A 14,764-nucleotide genomic window follows, 5' to 3' on the forward strand; every position below is an offset into this window, starting at 1 on the left:
AGGAGGTTAGGACCTAGTGAACGTGTGGAGCTAATGAACTGAGACTGTGAAAAACTGAAGGTTCAGGAGAGAACTCATGGAGACGTGAGTAAGGAAGCAGCAGGGAGAAAACCTGCAGGCACCAGAGCTGACTCCAGCCCAGAGACAAACTCACAGCAAAGCACTGTGCCTGCCTATTTGTCTTAGAATTTGGACATGACATGATTGTGTCAGGGGGTGTATTTGCAGGTTTATTGTATTTGCAGGTTGACCTGAAAAATAAAGTCAGATTTCTGATGATAGGAAGTCTTGTGGGCTGATTTGATTTTATGATGAAACAGGACCTGCTATGCAGTTGGGGGATGAGTTTTCCTCTAGGCGCCAGTGTTGTGGCGTAGTGGGCAAAGTCACCACTTGCAAGTGCCAGCATCCCATATGGGCACCAGTTAGAGACCTGGCTGCTCTACTTCCGATCCAGCTCCCTGCTATGGCTTGAGAAAAGCAATAGAAGATGGTCCAAGTGCTTGGGCCCCTGCATCCATGTGAGAGGCTCAGAAGTAGCTCCTGGCTCCTGGCTTCTGGCTTCAGATCAGCTCAACTCTGGCTGTTGCAGCCATTTGGGGAGTGAACCAGCAGATGGAAGATCTTTTTTTCTCTGCCTCTCTGTAACTCTGCCTTTTAAATAAATAAATAAATCTTTAAAAAAAAAGTTTTCCTCTAAAGTAACCCCCAAAATATGCAGCTTGAGTGTTTGGTAAAATATATTTAAAGCATGGTAGTGATAGAGTTTTTGTTAAAAATATTATTAGCAAGTGTTTAATGATAAATAATTTTAGAAGTCTTGGTAACATTCTTTTTCAGTTTCTGAGAGTCTGAGAAAGTAAATGACTTAAATCACAGGTAGCAAACCCTTTTCCCTCTCTCTGGTTAATTCTTTGCTTTCTTCAAAATTGAAAAAAGGGGTGGGCATCTGTCATGATGGTCAAGATGCCATTTTGGAAAACTCCATCCCATATTAGGGTCCAGGGTTTGTGTCCTGGCTCCATTTAAAGTTTCACGTTCCTGCTAATGTGTACCCTGGGAGGGAGCAGTTATGGTTCAAATAGTTGGGTCCCTGCCACCCATGTGGGAGACCCAAATAGAATTCCTAGCTCCTGGCTTCAGGGTTCTCAGCCCAGGCCATTGGGAGAATTTGGAGAGTAAACCAGCAGTTGGAAGATCTCTATGTGCCTGTCTGTATCTTTGTCTCTGTCTCTCTCTTTCGTTCTCTTTGCCTTTTAAATAATAAATTAAAATACAACATAACAAAGAAAAAATCAAAAAAGATCCAACAGATTTGTCAGCTGTTAGGTCTTTCTTTTCTTTTTTTTTAAGATTTTAGTTATTTATTTGAGAAGTACAATTATAGACAATGAGAGGTTGAGACAGAGAGAAAGGTCTTCCCTCCCCTGGTTCACTCCCCAAATGGCCTCAACGGCTGGAGATACGCCAATTCGAAGCCAGGAGCCAGCAGCTTCTTCCAGATCTCCCACGTGGTTGCAAGGCCCAAGGACTTGGGCCTTCTTCTACTGCTTTCCCAGACCATACCAGACAGCTGGTTCGGAAGTGGAGCAGCCGGGACTTGAACCAGTGCACATATGGGATGCCGGCACTGAAGGTGGCAGCTTTACCCACTACTCCACAGCACTGGCCTCTGCTGTTAGGTCTTTACAAGTAATATTTGATGATAGATCATGATGTGATTTTTGTGATGTTTAACTCAGAAAATTTTCAAAGAATTGAGTGACAGGTGGAAGCCAGGAGCCTAGAACTCCATCTGGGTCTCCTACATGGGTGGCAGGGCCCCAAGTACTTGGGCCATCTTCCACTGCTTTCGCAAACACACTAGCAGGGAGCTGGATTGGAAGTGGAGCATCCAGGATTGAATTGGCACCTGTAGGGGATGCTGATGTCCCAGGCTGTGGCACAACCATCTGGGCCACAATGTGGGTCCCTATAGTAATTTTTTCACCTCACCATCTACTTATTTAAGAGAAAGACATTACTCTGCCTTCTGTCCATTGGAACAAACAAACAAAAAAAAATAGCAAAAACATTGCTACTGAATCTTGTCTCAATTTAGCAATGAGGAATAGCCAACCCTAAATATATAAGCTAATTCACAAACAACCACACTCATTTTATGAACAAAGGCTGATGATTATTCAACATTTATAAATAATTATTTTGTTCTTTGCTATTTAATATGTGATCATTATGTTGTTTTATTTGTTATACACTAATACTAATTGTTATCACAACTATATCCTGAAGAAAAAATTTTAACATTAGGAATTATGATCTCATAAAAAATACATCCTTGCAAAGAAGTAAGATGGGGTGACAAATGAGGACTTACAAGCCTAAAGTTATATCACACTAGGAAAATATTCTAGAAGTGGACTGGAAAGGCTTTAGGTCCTCGGTGCTACCTGTTTTATCCAGTAGACTGGAACCAAGAACTCGAGAGGAAAATATGTCAAATTTCCAGCTGTTAAAGAAGAGCCTGTTCATGTATTTCTAAAAAATGGTTGTTGGTGGTTATAAAACCACTTTTGTGGCCAGCGCCGCAGCTTACTAGGCTAACCTCCGCCTGCGGAGCCGGCACCCCGGATTCTTTCCCGGTTGCTCCTCTTCCAGTCCAGCTCTCTGCTGTGGCCTGGGAAGGCAGTAGAGGATGGCCCAGGTCCTTGGGCCCTGCACCCCCATGGGAGACCAGGAAGAAGCACCTGGCTCCTGGCTTCTGATCAGCATAGTGCGCCGGCCGTAGAGACCATTTGGGGAGTGAACCAACAGAAGGAAGACTTTTCTCTCTCTCTCTTACTGTCTAACTCCGCCTGTCAAAAAAAAAAAAAAAACACACTTTTGTATTTGGATTCCACTGGATGGATACATCTAAAAGATCAAAGTAGCAGTTTTACCAAAAAAAAAAAATTAATGCCTACAATATGCTTAATATTATTTGCAATTATTTAAATTTAAAGCTATAGATAACAACCCAAAATATGTGAGAATCATAGTTTTTCAATGTTAATTTACAGGCCAACATTTATATAACACTTTGTCCAACAACTGAAGAATACATTTTTTTTAACAAGTAAACTTAACCTTTATCAAAATGCACCGTGTGCTGGCCCTAGGATAAGCCTCACTAAAGCAAGCAGGACTGATTTCATGCTATGTTCTCTGACTATAACATTTATGAGAAGATATGTAGAAAGCACGCATTTGAAAATTAATCAACACACTTTCCTTGTTTTTATTTGAGAAGCAGAGACAGAAAAAGAGAAAGAGAGGTGTGCCTACCTGCTGGTTCACTCCCCAAACAGCTGCAACAGCCAGATGTGGGGCAGACTGAAACCAGGAGCCAGAAACTCCATCCTCTTGTTCCATGTGGGTGTCAGGGCCCAAGTACTTGGGCTCTCATCCACTGGCTTCTCTGGCACACTAGCAGGAAGCTTAATTGGAAGCGGAGCAGCCAGGACTCACAGTGACACAGTGGCAGCTTAACTCACTGTGCCACAGTGCCTGCTCCACATTATAGGATTTTGAGACTTATTATAGAGTTTTAAAATCAAGCTAGTGTGGTATTGATATTGGAGAAGCAAAGAAATAAATGGGACAGAATAACTTACAAACATACAATCAAAGGCATTATGCAAAGGCATCAAAGCTATCATATGGGGAAAGGAAAGTTTTCCATGAAATGGTTCTGGGACAATTGGATATCCACAAGAAAAAGAAATGAACTTAGACCCTATTTCATGCCACACACACACAAAATCAATCCAAAATGGGTCATAGATCCAAACATAAACCCTGTGCAAGAAAACAAGAGATCTTTGAAATACATTGGCATAAGGCGACATAGAAAGCAAAAACCGTTTTTTAAAAACCCTCTTATCTAGCAAAATTTTAAATTGTTCATCAAAGAACACAATTAAGAGAATGAGTGGGCAAATCACAGATACAGAGAAAATATTTTTAGTTTCTTTATCTGACAAGGTATCATATGGAGAATCTGGAAAATCTATGATAAAAAGGCAAACCAATAAATTACAGGCAAAAGAAGAGTAAAAACTTTCATGGGAACACATACAGAAGGCCCATAAGAGCCTGTATGGTCTCTTTCTCTCAGCTGGGGCTGGAAATTTCTCTCCTCATGCCCTGAATGCCACACAATAGCTGACCTCTGCTTCTCTTGCTTTCTAGTTGTTTCCAGAAAGTCTAGAGCTCAAAGCTCAGGGCTCAGCATTGTTCTCATCCAGCCCACCAATGGCTGCTTCCTGCCCTGTCCATTACTCACTGCCTTCCCTTGACTTGGCCCTGCCAAAAAACACAAGTGTGGGGTTGACATTGTAGCACAGCAGATAAAGCTGCTGCCTGCAATGCCAGGATCCCATATGGGTGCTGGGCACTGTTTTATATCCTGAAGGCTCCAGACAGTCCAGCTTCCTGCTAATGTGCCTGGGAAAAGCAGTGGAAGATAGACCAAGTGCTTCAGTCCCGGCCACCCACTTGGGAGGGAGACCCAGAATAAGGTCCTGGCTCCTGGCTTCAGCCTGGCCCAGCACTGGCTGTTGAGGACATCTGGGAAGTGAACCAAGAGATGAAAGATATCTCACTCTCTTTCTCTCTCTCCCTCTCTCTCTGCAATGCCAACTTGCAAATAAATACTTTAAAAAAAAATTTTTTTTAAGCACAAGTGCCAAGAGCTACACAGGTGCTGTCTTACTCTTCTTAAACTGCAATAATTTCACCAGAATTGACAAGACATGTGGTGAAAGCACCATGAGATCTTGGAGCAGCCACTTCTTGGCTTTGCTGCAGTGAAAACAAAAAGCAAAGCAAATCAAAACAAACACTTGAGCTCTTCAGCCGGACAGTGACCAGCCTTTCTTGGGGAACTGTCCAGCATCTGAGAGCTGGCGTGGCTGGCACAGAGGCAGGAGCCTGTCCTGGTGACAGCGGCCGCAGCTTGCCACTTGCCCTGGGTCCCACCAGGCACAGCAGGAGAACTATGGAGGTGAACAGCTGTGCTTCTACAAGCAAGTGCCAAGGGTTGCTGATTTTAGGAAGGGTTTATTGGCCCGGCGCCGCGGCTCACTAGGCTAATCCTCCACCTTGCGGCGTCGGCACACTGGGTTCTAGTCCCAGTCGGGGTGCCGGATTCTGTCCCGGATGCCCCTCTTCCAGGCCAGCTCTCTGCTGTGGCCCGGGAAGACAGTGGAGGATGGCCCAAGTGCTTGGGCCCTGCACCCCATGGGAGACCAGGAGAAGCACCTGGCTCCTGCCATCGGATCAGTGCGGTGCGCCGGCCGCGGCAGCCATTGGAGGGTGAACCAATGGCAAAGGAAGACCTTTTTCTCTGTCTCTCTCTCACTATCCACTCTGCCTGTCAAAAAAAAAAAAAAAAAAAAAGGAAGGGTTTATTGTATGCTTAATTAAGGCTTTGGCTCTATACAGTAACTGATATATATTTTTTTAAAGCCTCTGTGCTCTAACTTGAGCTATTTGTCAAAATGATGTTAATCAAAGTCTAACTAAGGTTTAGGACAAGCAGCCACTTTTCCTGAAGTTTTCTCTGATCTCAAAAAACAAACTTGATGGGCTGGTGCCATGGCTCACTTGGTTAATCCTCTGCCTGCGGCGCCAGCATCCCATATGGGCATTGGGTTCTAGCCCCAGTTGCTCCTCTTCCCATCCAGCTCTCTGCTGTGGCCCGGGAGGGCAGTGGAAGATGGCCCAAGTGCTTGGGCCCTGCACCCGCATGGGAGACCAGGAGGAAGCACCTGGCTCCTGGCTTTGGATTGGCGCAGTGCCAGCTGTAGCGGCCATTTGGGGGGTGAGCCAACGGAAGGAAGACCTTTCTCTCTGTCTCTCTCTCTCACTGTCTATAATTCTATCTGTAAAAAAGAAAAAAAAAAAACCTTGAATTCTGAATCATTCTAATTTGGCTCAAAGTCAGACTCACGAGGGAGATGAACTTCCTTCCTTTTTATATCCACATTAAAGTCTACCCTTCTTTCCTTGGGAGTTTTGCTTTTTCAAAATATAACACCAGAGTTGGTGTTTGGCCTGGTGGTTAAGATCCCAGTTAGGTAGCCTGCATCCTCAACGAAGTATCCAGGTTCCATATCCAGCTCTGGCTCCTGACTCTGGCTTCCCACTAATAAAGGGATAGGGGCAGCAGCACTGGTCCAGGTAACTGGGTTTCTGCTACCCATGTGGGAAACTTGAATTGTGTTTCCAGCTCCTAGATAGGCCCCAGCTGGGAATGTGCAGGCATTTGGGAAGTGAGCCAGAGAAATGCAGTTCCCTCTGTTTTTTTTTTCTTTCTTTCTCTTTCTCCTCACCTTTTGCGCTCTCTTTCTCTTTCTCTCTTTCTCTGAAACATATTTTTAAAAATTAAGGACAGGGGCCGGCGCCACGGCTCACTAGGCTAATCCTCCGCCTTGCGGCGCCGGCACACCGGCTTCTAGTCCCTGTCAGGGCGCAGGATTCTGTCCCGATTGCCCCTCTTCCAGGCCAGCTCTCTGCTGTGGCCAGGGAGTGCAGTGGAGGATGGCCCAGGTCCTTGGGCCCTGCACCCCATGGGAGACCAGGATAAGTACCTGGCTCCTGCCATCAGATCAGCGCGGTGCACCGGCCGCAGCGCGCCGGCCGCAGCGGCCATTGGAGGGTGAACCAACGGCAAAGGAAGACCTTTCTCTCTCTGTCTCTCTCTCTCACTGTCCACTCTGCCTGTCAAAAAAAAAAAATTAAGGACAGAAGATAGAAAGGAAAAAAAAATTAAGGAAACATAAGATCAATAGCCACAGTTTTAAGATGGGTCTTTTGGGGGCTGGTGCTGTGGCATAGGGGGTAAATCCACTACCTGCAGTGCCGACATCCTATATGGGATCCAGTTTGAGTCCTGGCTGCTTCACTTCTTTTTTATTTTTTTTTAAAATATTTATTTATTTATTTGAAAGTCAGAGTTACAGAGAGAGGAGAGGCAGAGAGAGAAAGAGAGAGGTCTTCCGTCCGATGGTTTGCTCCCCAATTGGCCGTAATGGCTGGAGCTGCGCCCATCCGTAGCCAGGAGCCAGAAGCTTTTTCCCGGTCTCTCACGTGGGTGCAGGGGCCCAAGGACTTGGGCCATCTTCTACTGATTTCCCAGGCTGTAGCAGAGAGCTGGATCTGAAGTGGAGCAGCTGGGACTAGAACCGGCACCCATATGGGATGCCGGTGCTTCAGGCTAGGGCATTAACCCGCTGCACCAGCCCCTGCTGCCTCATTTCTGATCCAGCTCTCTGCTATGGCCTGGGAAAGCAGTAGAAGGTGAACCAAGCCCTTGGACCCACGTGGGAGGCCCAGAAGAAGCTCCTGGCTTCTGCCTTTGGATCGGACTTTCAAAGATGGGTCTTCTGCTCACTCTTTAGAGACATGGGTCTTGCCTTTGTTCCAAAACTTTCTCAGAAGCTTTCCTGTCCCCCCCTTTCCTATACAATTCTTTGTATAAATAACATTGGTTCTCACAGCACCCTGTAATATTATCTTAAAAGATTGTTTCCAGTGAGTACTAGCTCCCTAACTAGAATGCATATTATTTAAGGGTAGAGGCCCAGTTATATAATATTTATTAAATTACTGTTTTCATGAAAATTGACTTAGGTTATCAATAAAGACCATTCTAGATACAGACTTTAATGATAAGATGATTAAGGAAGTGTGGGAAATACAAATCAAAATTAAACAGATTCTCTAACAGCAGAACTAGTCAGAGCACTTAATCAGCCACCATGCATTATGCATCTGGTGGGGAGGAGAGGGAAAGAGACTGTAGTATTTCCCAGATTTATTTGACCATGGACCCTTTCCACTGGAGCATCTTGTGACCCTAGTGTCTCCAAACTTTGGGGAAGCTACACCCTAATATATTCCCCAGTACTGGGGTGCAAGTGGGAAGCAGATGACACTCTCTCCAGGTAAGATGCATTTTTTTCATCTACAAAGAGGAAGGGTCATGTCTGCCATTTTCCAGTTCTTGGATTCTCCTTGCCGACCTTTCAGAACTTAGCCTAGCACAGCCTCTGCACAGGGCTTTTGCGCCATCCCCAAGAGGATGACAAGACCAGGCCCCCTGTGCCCATTTTCCTCAGGCCACTCAGCCTCTGCCCAGGCTTCTGAGGGGGCTCAGTTCTTCTGCCCCTGGATCTGTTTCAAGCAGAGCCTGGGAACAGCCTTGATGGAACTGCCCAGAACTGTGGAAAAGTCAGAATATAAACCAGATATTCACAAGATTCCTGGATGGCCAGGAACCCCAGCCAGCTGGACTGACACTTGCGTCCCTCAGACCTTGCTTATATGGTTCCAGCAGCCATTCCCCTACAAACTCCAGTGCGAACCAGAAAGCAGTTCTGTGTCTCATCTCCAGAGACAGACAGAGAAAGAAGGAGATATAGAGATGATAGAGATAAAGACAGGCAAGGGGGAGGGAGGGAGGGAGGGAGAGAGAAAGAGACCCTTGTGCAGAGAAATGGCCAAATCTCCAGCTCCATATCTTCCTCAAAGTCAACACATTGCACTTCCTAACTGTAATCACGGAAGACCAACATTTCTTGGCCTCTTTGTACAGCATGTGGGCAAAGTGAGACAGACAGATTTATGATTTTCCCTGTAGACTCAAGGGAGGGATTGGCCAAGCTTGGAGTGGGACACAAAGTGGGTGATGCCGATTCACTTGAATGAACATTTCCTGTGAGATTTCATTTCATAGGGGACCTTCTAGTTACTATTTTCCTCAAGACAGGGGCACACAAGGAAAAATGCTCTGTGAAACCCTGGCTGGGCCTTCGAGAAATGAATGTCTCACAGGGAAACAAGAAGCCAGAAAATATTTAGAGCTGTTGCATTTTTTAAAAGTTATTTATTTATTTGTTTGAAAGGCAGAGTTACAGAGAGAGAGGGGGAGACACACAGAGAGAAGTTCCATTTGCTGGTTCACTCCCTAAATGGTCACAACAGCTAGAGCTGGGTCAGGCTGAAATCAGGAGCCTGAACTCCACCCGCATCGCCCCCGTGAGTGGCAGGGACCCAGGTACTTGGGCCATCTCCTGCTGCCTTCCCAGGCTGTTAGCAGGGAGCTGGATCAGAAGCACAGCAGCCAGGACTTGAACCAGTGTCCATATGGGATGTCAGCACTGGCTTAACCTGCTGTGCCACAACACCAGCCCGGAGAGCTGTTGTCTTGACACAAGGAGCTCTCTTTTTCCACCCACCTGTGTCAACACTGTCAGCTCCAGAGGGACTTCAAATGAGGGGATTTTTTTTAACCGTCACTCTCTTGCCCAACAAACAAGCTTTCACTCTCACATCTAAGGTGTCTCCTTATTGCTCCTGAGACCCATGGAGTGGCACAGGAAAGGTGTTCACCTGTGTTCTCTGTGGGAGTCCCTGCAGGCTGAGCTCTGGGGATGTTCTGTTCCCAGAGTCATGAGTTCCTCTTGGGGTTCAAACTTTACTTCGCCCCTACCCAATGAGCGGCTCTCAGGAATAGAATTAGTCCGCTGGGAATGAAGTGAAATCAAAGAACACCATGTAGTGTTAAGCTGTAGGCAATGGGCTTTCCTGTGTTTACATCAGGGTTGATGGACCGTGGCATCTAGGGACCTCATTTGTGTGGATAGCTTCCCTTCAAGGTCATTTCTACTGTACATGAATCATGCCCACAGTCTCCGGATGATCGGGTGGTGTCTGCAGTGATGACTTTGCCAAAGCTAGCATTACACCTGACAAAGTTCAGCAGGCAGGGATGACTTCAAACAAGACTATGGCAACTGGGGAGAGAGCCTAAACTCAACTCTGTTGAACCAAAGGACAAGACAGGCGTAAAGAGCTGGGGTGGGAGACACCACAGGCCACCTGTGTTTGCTAATTCCTGCGGCTCAGAGCAAGGTACCCGCCCCAAAGAGGAGTCCACCCTTGCACAGAACCCGGGAGGCAGGGGTGCCAGCTCATTCCGTGTTCACTTTTCAAAGAAGGCTGTTTCCCAGGTCCTTGAGAAAGACATGCCTGGTTGTGAAGCTGAGAGAAGTTGCACACATTTCCAAGTGGAAGGGAAACATTTGCAACTGCCATTTTTTTTAAAGATTTGTTTTATTTATTTGAAAGAGTTACAGAGAGAGGCAGAGACAGAGAGAGAAGTCTTTCATTTGCTGGTTCACTCCCCAGTTGGCTGCAATGGCTGGAGCTGTGCCAATCTGAAGCCAGGAGCCAGGAGCTTCCTTCGGGTCTCCCACACGGGTGCAGGGGCCCAAGGACTTGGGCCATCTTCTACTGCTTTCCCAGGCCACAGCAGAGAGCTGGATTGGAAAAGGAGCAGCTGTGACTAGAACTGGCGCCCATATGGGAAGCCGGCACTTCAGGCCAGGGCTTTAACCTGCTGCGCCACAGCACTGGCCTCTGCCAATTTTCTAAAGTGAATACCACAAAAAAAGGGGGCGCTGAGACCTGGAGTCCAGTAAGGACACGGCTAAAGCTCAGCGAGCTGAGGGGCGTGGGCAGCCCATCTTGGTCACTGTCTGAGGCAGAATCCATTCCTGCTGCTTGTGAAGGACTTTAAACCCAGTAGCACGCACATACTTGGGAATTTCAGTCTCCTGTGTGGTTACCTTCTCACGAACAGCTCATTGAGACAAGCTCATAAGTGTTTTCTTTTCATATGCTCAAGCTAGAGTGTTTTTTTTTTCACTGATTAATTTAAAAAACACTTATGGAGCAGCTGGTCTATGCCAGGTGCCATACGAGGAATGAATCAGGTGTAAACATCTCTTCTCAAAGAGACCTTACAGCACTGGAGGGAGACAGACAGATAAATAAACATTTTGAACAAAATACAAGCGTTCGTCAAAATATTAAGCACAGAGTTAACACATGGCCCAGAAATTCTACTCTTAGTTATCTACTCAGAAGAAATGAGAGCATGAACACATGTTTATGTGAAAACTTGGGCACCAACGTGCACAATGGCATCATTCATAACGACCAAAAGGTGGAGACAAAATCCAAGGGGCACCAATGGATAAAGTCAGTATTACTCAGCAGTAAAAAGGAACGAAGTACTGATGCCTGCTACGACATAGATGAACCTTGACAGCACTATGCTGAGGCTAGTGCTGTGGTGCAGTGTGTTAAAGCACCACTGTGACACAGGCATCCCATACCAGTGCTTGTTAGAGTCCCAGCAGCTCCACTTCTTAGCTCCTTGCTAATGCACCTGGGAAAGCAGCAGGAGATGGCCTAGCTGCTCGGGACCCTCCCACCCACATGGCAGACCTGGATGGAGTTCTAGGCTCCTGGCTTCAGTCTGGCCCAGGCCTGGCCAATGAGGCCATTTGGGGAGTGAACCAGCAGGTGGAGGATCTCTCTCTTTCTCTCTCTCTCTTGCTCTCTCTCTCTCTATAGCTCTGCCTTTCAAAAAAATTAATCCTTAAAAAAGAAAACATGCTGAGTAGAAGAAGCCAACTGTAAGAGGCCACCTGTTGTAGGATTCCATTTAGATGAAATGTGTAGAACGTGAATCAGAGAGGCAGTTCCAGCTGAGTAGTTGTCTGAGACTGTGGGATTGGGGGAAAATGGGGAAGTAACTGGTAATGAGTTATAGGGCTTCTTTTTCAAGTAGTGAAAGTATTATAAAATTGATTGTGGTAATGATTATACAATTTTGTCAATTTACTGAAAAAAAAAAACACTGAATCGTATACTTCAAATGGGTGAGTTATGTGGTATGTAAATTATATCTTGAAAGAAGCTATTATGTAATGCAAAAACAGCTTCAAGATACTCATTGTGGGGTCAAGGAGGGTGCTACTAGGAAGACTTCAAAAAGGAGGTCAAAGAACAGGTGATGGATGAGATGGAACTTGAAGGACAAGAGCTTTAAAGGCCTGATTAGGACTGAAGTCATCAAAAGGCCCAGGGGACGGAGCTCTACTGAGGACAGGCAGGTGGTTAAGTAGCTCCAGAGCATGGCAGCGCGTGGGTGGGCTGCAGGTGTGCAGGGCCACGGGGAGGACTTGGGCAGTAGAGTATGACAGTAACAGCACGCCCTGGCCCCAGGTAACCTGTACTCAATCCTAGGTCTGGATTTAACCAGCTGCATGGCCTTGGGCAGGGCAGTTCATTTGATTTCACCATGTCTTACTCCCTCCTGTCACATGGATTGATGGGAGGCTTGAAGCAAATGTGCCTTTATTCCTCAGGAGAGTGAATGGCTGGCACTGAGCACTGGGTACATATTATAGAACACGGTAGTGAACTGTTGAGTGGTTTCAGCAGGCAAGTGACACGAGGGTTTTTCAGAGATTAGATGAAAGTCGTGAAATTTAGAAAAAGCTTTGGAATCTTCCAGAAAAGTCTGGAAAAGGTAGGAACAGATGAAATGGAGAAGAAAAGATTTTAGAAAAGGAGCTTAAGGGCTGCCCTAGTCTGAGGATTTTAACTATTCCACATGGAAACTGGAGCTGATGTTCCAGAAAGTTCCAGAAAGTGGAGTCTGATCTGGAGTGTATTCAATACAGTCTGCAGTATGAAATCAAGACTGATACTCCCGATCCAGCATGTGAGACACATCCTGTTACACTCTTAAGGAATTGGCAGCCATAAAGTCTGGACGTCTAACTCTGTACGTGAGCTTTAAACCAGTTGCTATTGAGCATAAAGAGACCAGGAACAACATGTGTGCTGCTGCAAATAAGGCCATGGCTGTGATACAAGAGCCACAAAAGCAAGCAGGCCTGGAGCCATCTCCAGTGAGTGAAGAAGAGAAGAATACGGCAGGGTAATTTAAATCTTACCTGCCAGACTTTGGAAGACACGGACTTGACAAAGGCATTCTAGTGGAGAATCAGTGAACTCTAGAGAAAGTGAGGGAGCTACTCTGACTGCAGAAGGTGGAGACCGGGGAAGGAAGGAGGTCTGGCTTGAGAGACTAAATAACAATGCTTTCTTCCCCCATGTTTAAAAAGATCATTAATATTAGGAGCCGGTGCTGTGGTATAGCGGGTAAAGCCACCACCTGCAGTGCTGGCATCCGATATGGGCACTGGTTTGAGTCCCGGCTGCTCCACTTCTGATCCAGCTCTCTGATGTGGCCTGGGAAAGTAGTAGAAGATGGCCCAAGTCCTTGGGCCCTGCACCCATGTGGGAGACCCAGAAGAAGTTCCAGGCTCCTGGCTTCAGATCAGTCCAGCTCCAGTCATTGCAGCCAATTGGGGAGTGAATCAGCAGATGGAAGATCTCTCTCTCTCTCTCTCTCTCTCTCTCTCTCTGCCTCTCCTTTCTCTGTGTAACTCTTTCAAGTAAATAAATAAAATCTTTTAAAAAGATCATTAATATTTATTTATTTCAAAGAGAGGGGCCGGCGCCGCGGCTCACTAGGCTAATCCTCCGCCTAGCAGCGCCGGCACACCGGGTTCTAGTCCCGGTCGGGGCACCGGATTCTGTCCCGGTTGCCCCTCTTCCAGGCCAGCCCTCTGCTGTGGCCAGGGAGTGCAGTGGAGGATGGCCCAGGTGCTTGGGCCCTGCACCCCATGGGAGACCAGGAAAAGCACCTGGCTCCTGGCTCCTGCCATCGGATCAGCGCGGTGCGCCAGCCGCAGCGCGCCGGCCGCGGCGGCCATTGGAGGGTGAACCAACGGCAAAAGGAAGACCTTTCTCTCTGTCTCTCTCTCTCACTGTCCACTCTGCCTGTCAAAAAAAAACCAAAAAACAAAATAAAAAAAAACAAAAAAAAAAAAGAGAGATATACACACATACACATGCACACATACACACGGAGAGGGGGAGAATGATTTTTTCATGAGAGAGAAGGAAAAAACCAGGCACTGCATGAATCAGTTTCAGTCATAAGGATAGAATGGGAATAGAGGCATCTAAATATGCATGTGCACATGCACACACACACACACAGTCCTATAATTTCAAGGAAGAAAATCTCAACATATTTTGTATCTATTTTCTTTTTGTACAGTCGGGATCATATTGCCATCCTGGCCTATCATAATAGAGTATTTATGCACACTTCACAGGCAGTCAACACCTGAAGGAGCTTGCTTTGGAAATTAAAGAAGCAGCAAAATAAAATTAAAATAAAAAGATTTGGAGCTGGCATTGTGGTACAGTGGATAAAGCTGCCGTCTGTGATACCAGCATCCCATATGGGCAACAGTTCATGTTCTGGCTGCTCCACTTCTGATCCAGCTCCCTGCTAGTGGCCTGAGAAAAGCAGCAGAAGATGGCCCTAGTGTGTGGGTCCCTGCTACCCATGTGGGAGACCCAGATGAAGCTCCTGGCTCCTGGCTTCAGCCTGGCTCAGCAGGGCACTTTAGCCATCTGAGGAGTGAAACAGCACATGGAAGATTGATCTCTCTGTAACTGCCTCCATATTTCCACTGAGCAAACTCCGGATCTCCTGCCTTTGCATTCCAGGCTGGGTCTGATAGAACTTGGTGGTGTCCAAGATTGTTCTTTTTTTTTTTTTTTCAAACATTTATTGTGCTTATTTGAAAGGCAGAGTTAGAGAGAGCGAGAGCGAGAGAGAGAGAGAGAGAGAGGGAGAAGGAGAGAGAGAGAGAGGGAGAGAGGGAGAGAGAGAAAGAGAATCTTCCATCTGCTGGTTCACCCTCCCAAATGGTCACAATGGCTAGGGCTGGACCAAGTCAAAGCCAGCAGCCAGGAGCTTCTTCTGGGTCTCCCACGTGGT

This window comes from Oryctolagus cuniculus, chromosome 13, assembly GCF_964237555.1.
Source record: "Oryctolagus cuniculus chromosome 13, mOryCun1.1, whole genome shotgun sequence".
NCBI classification, from domain to species: domain Eukaryota; kingdom Metazoa; phylum Chordata; class Mammalia; order Lagomorpha; family Leporidae; genus Oryctolagus; species Oryctolagus cuniculus.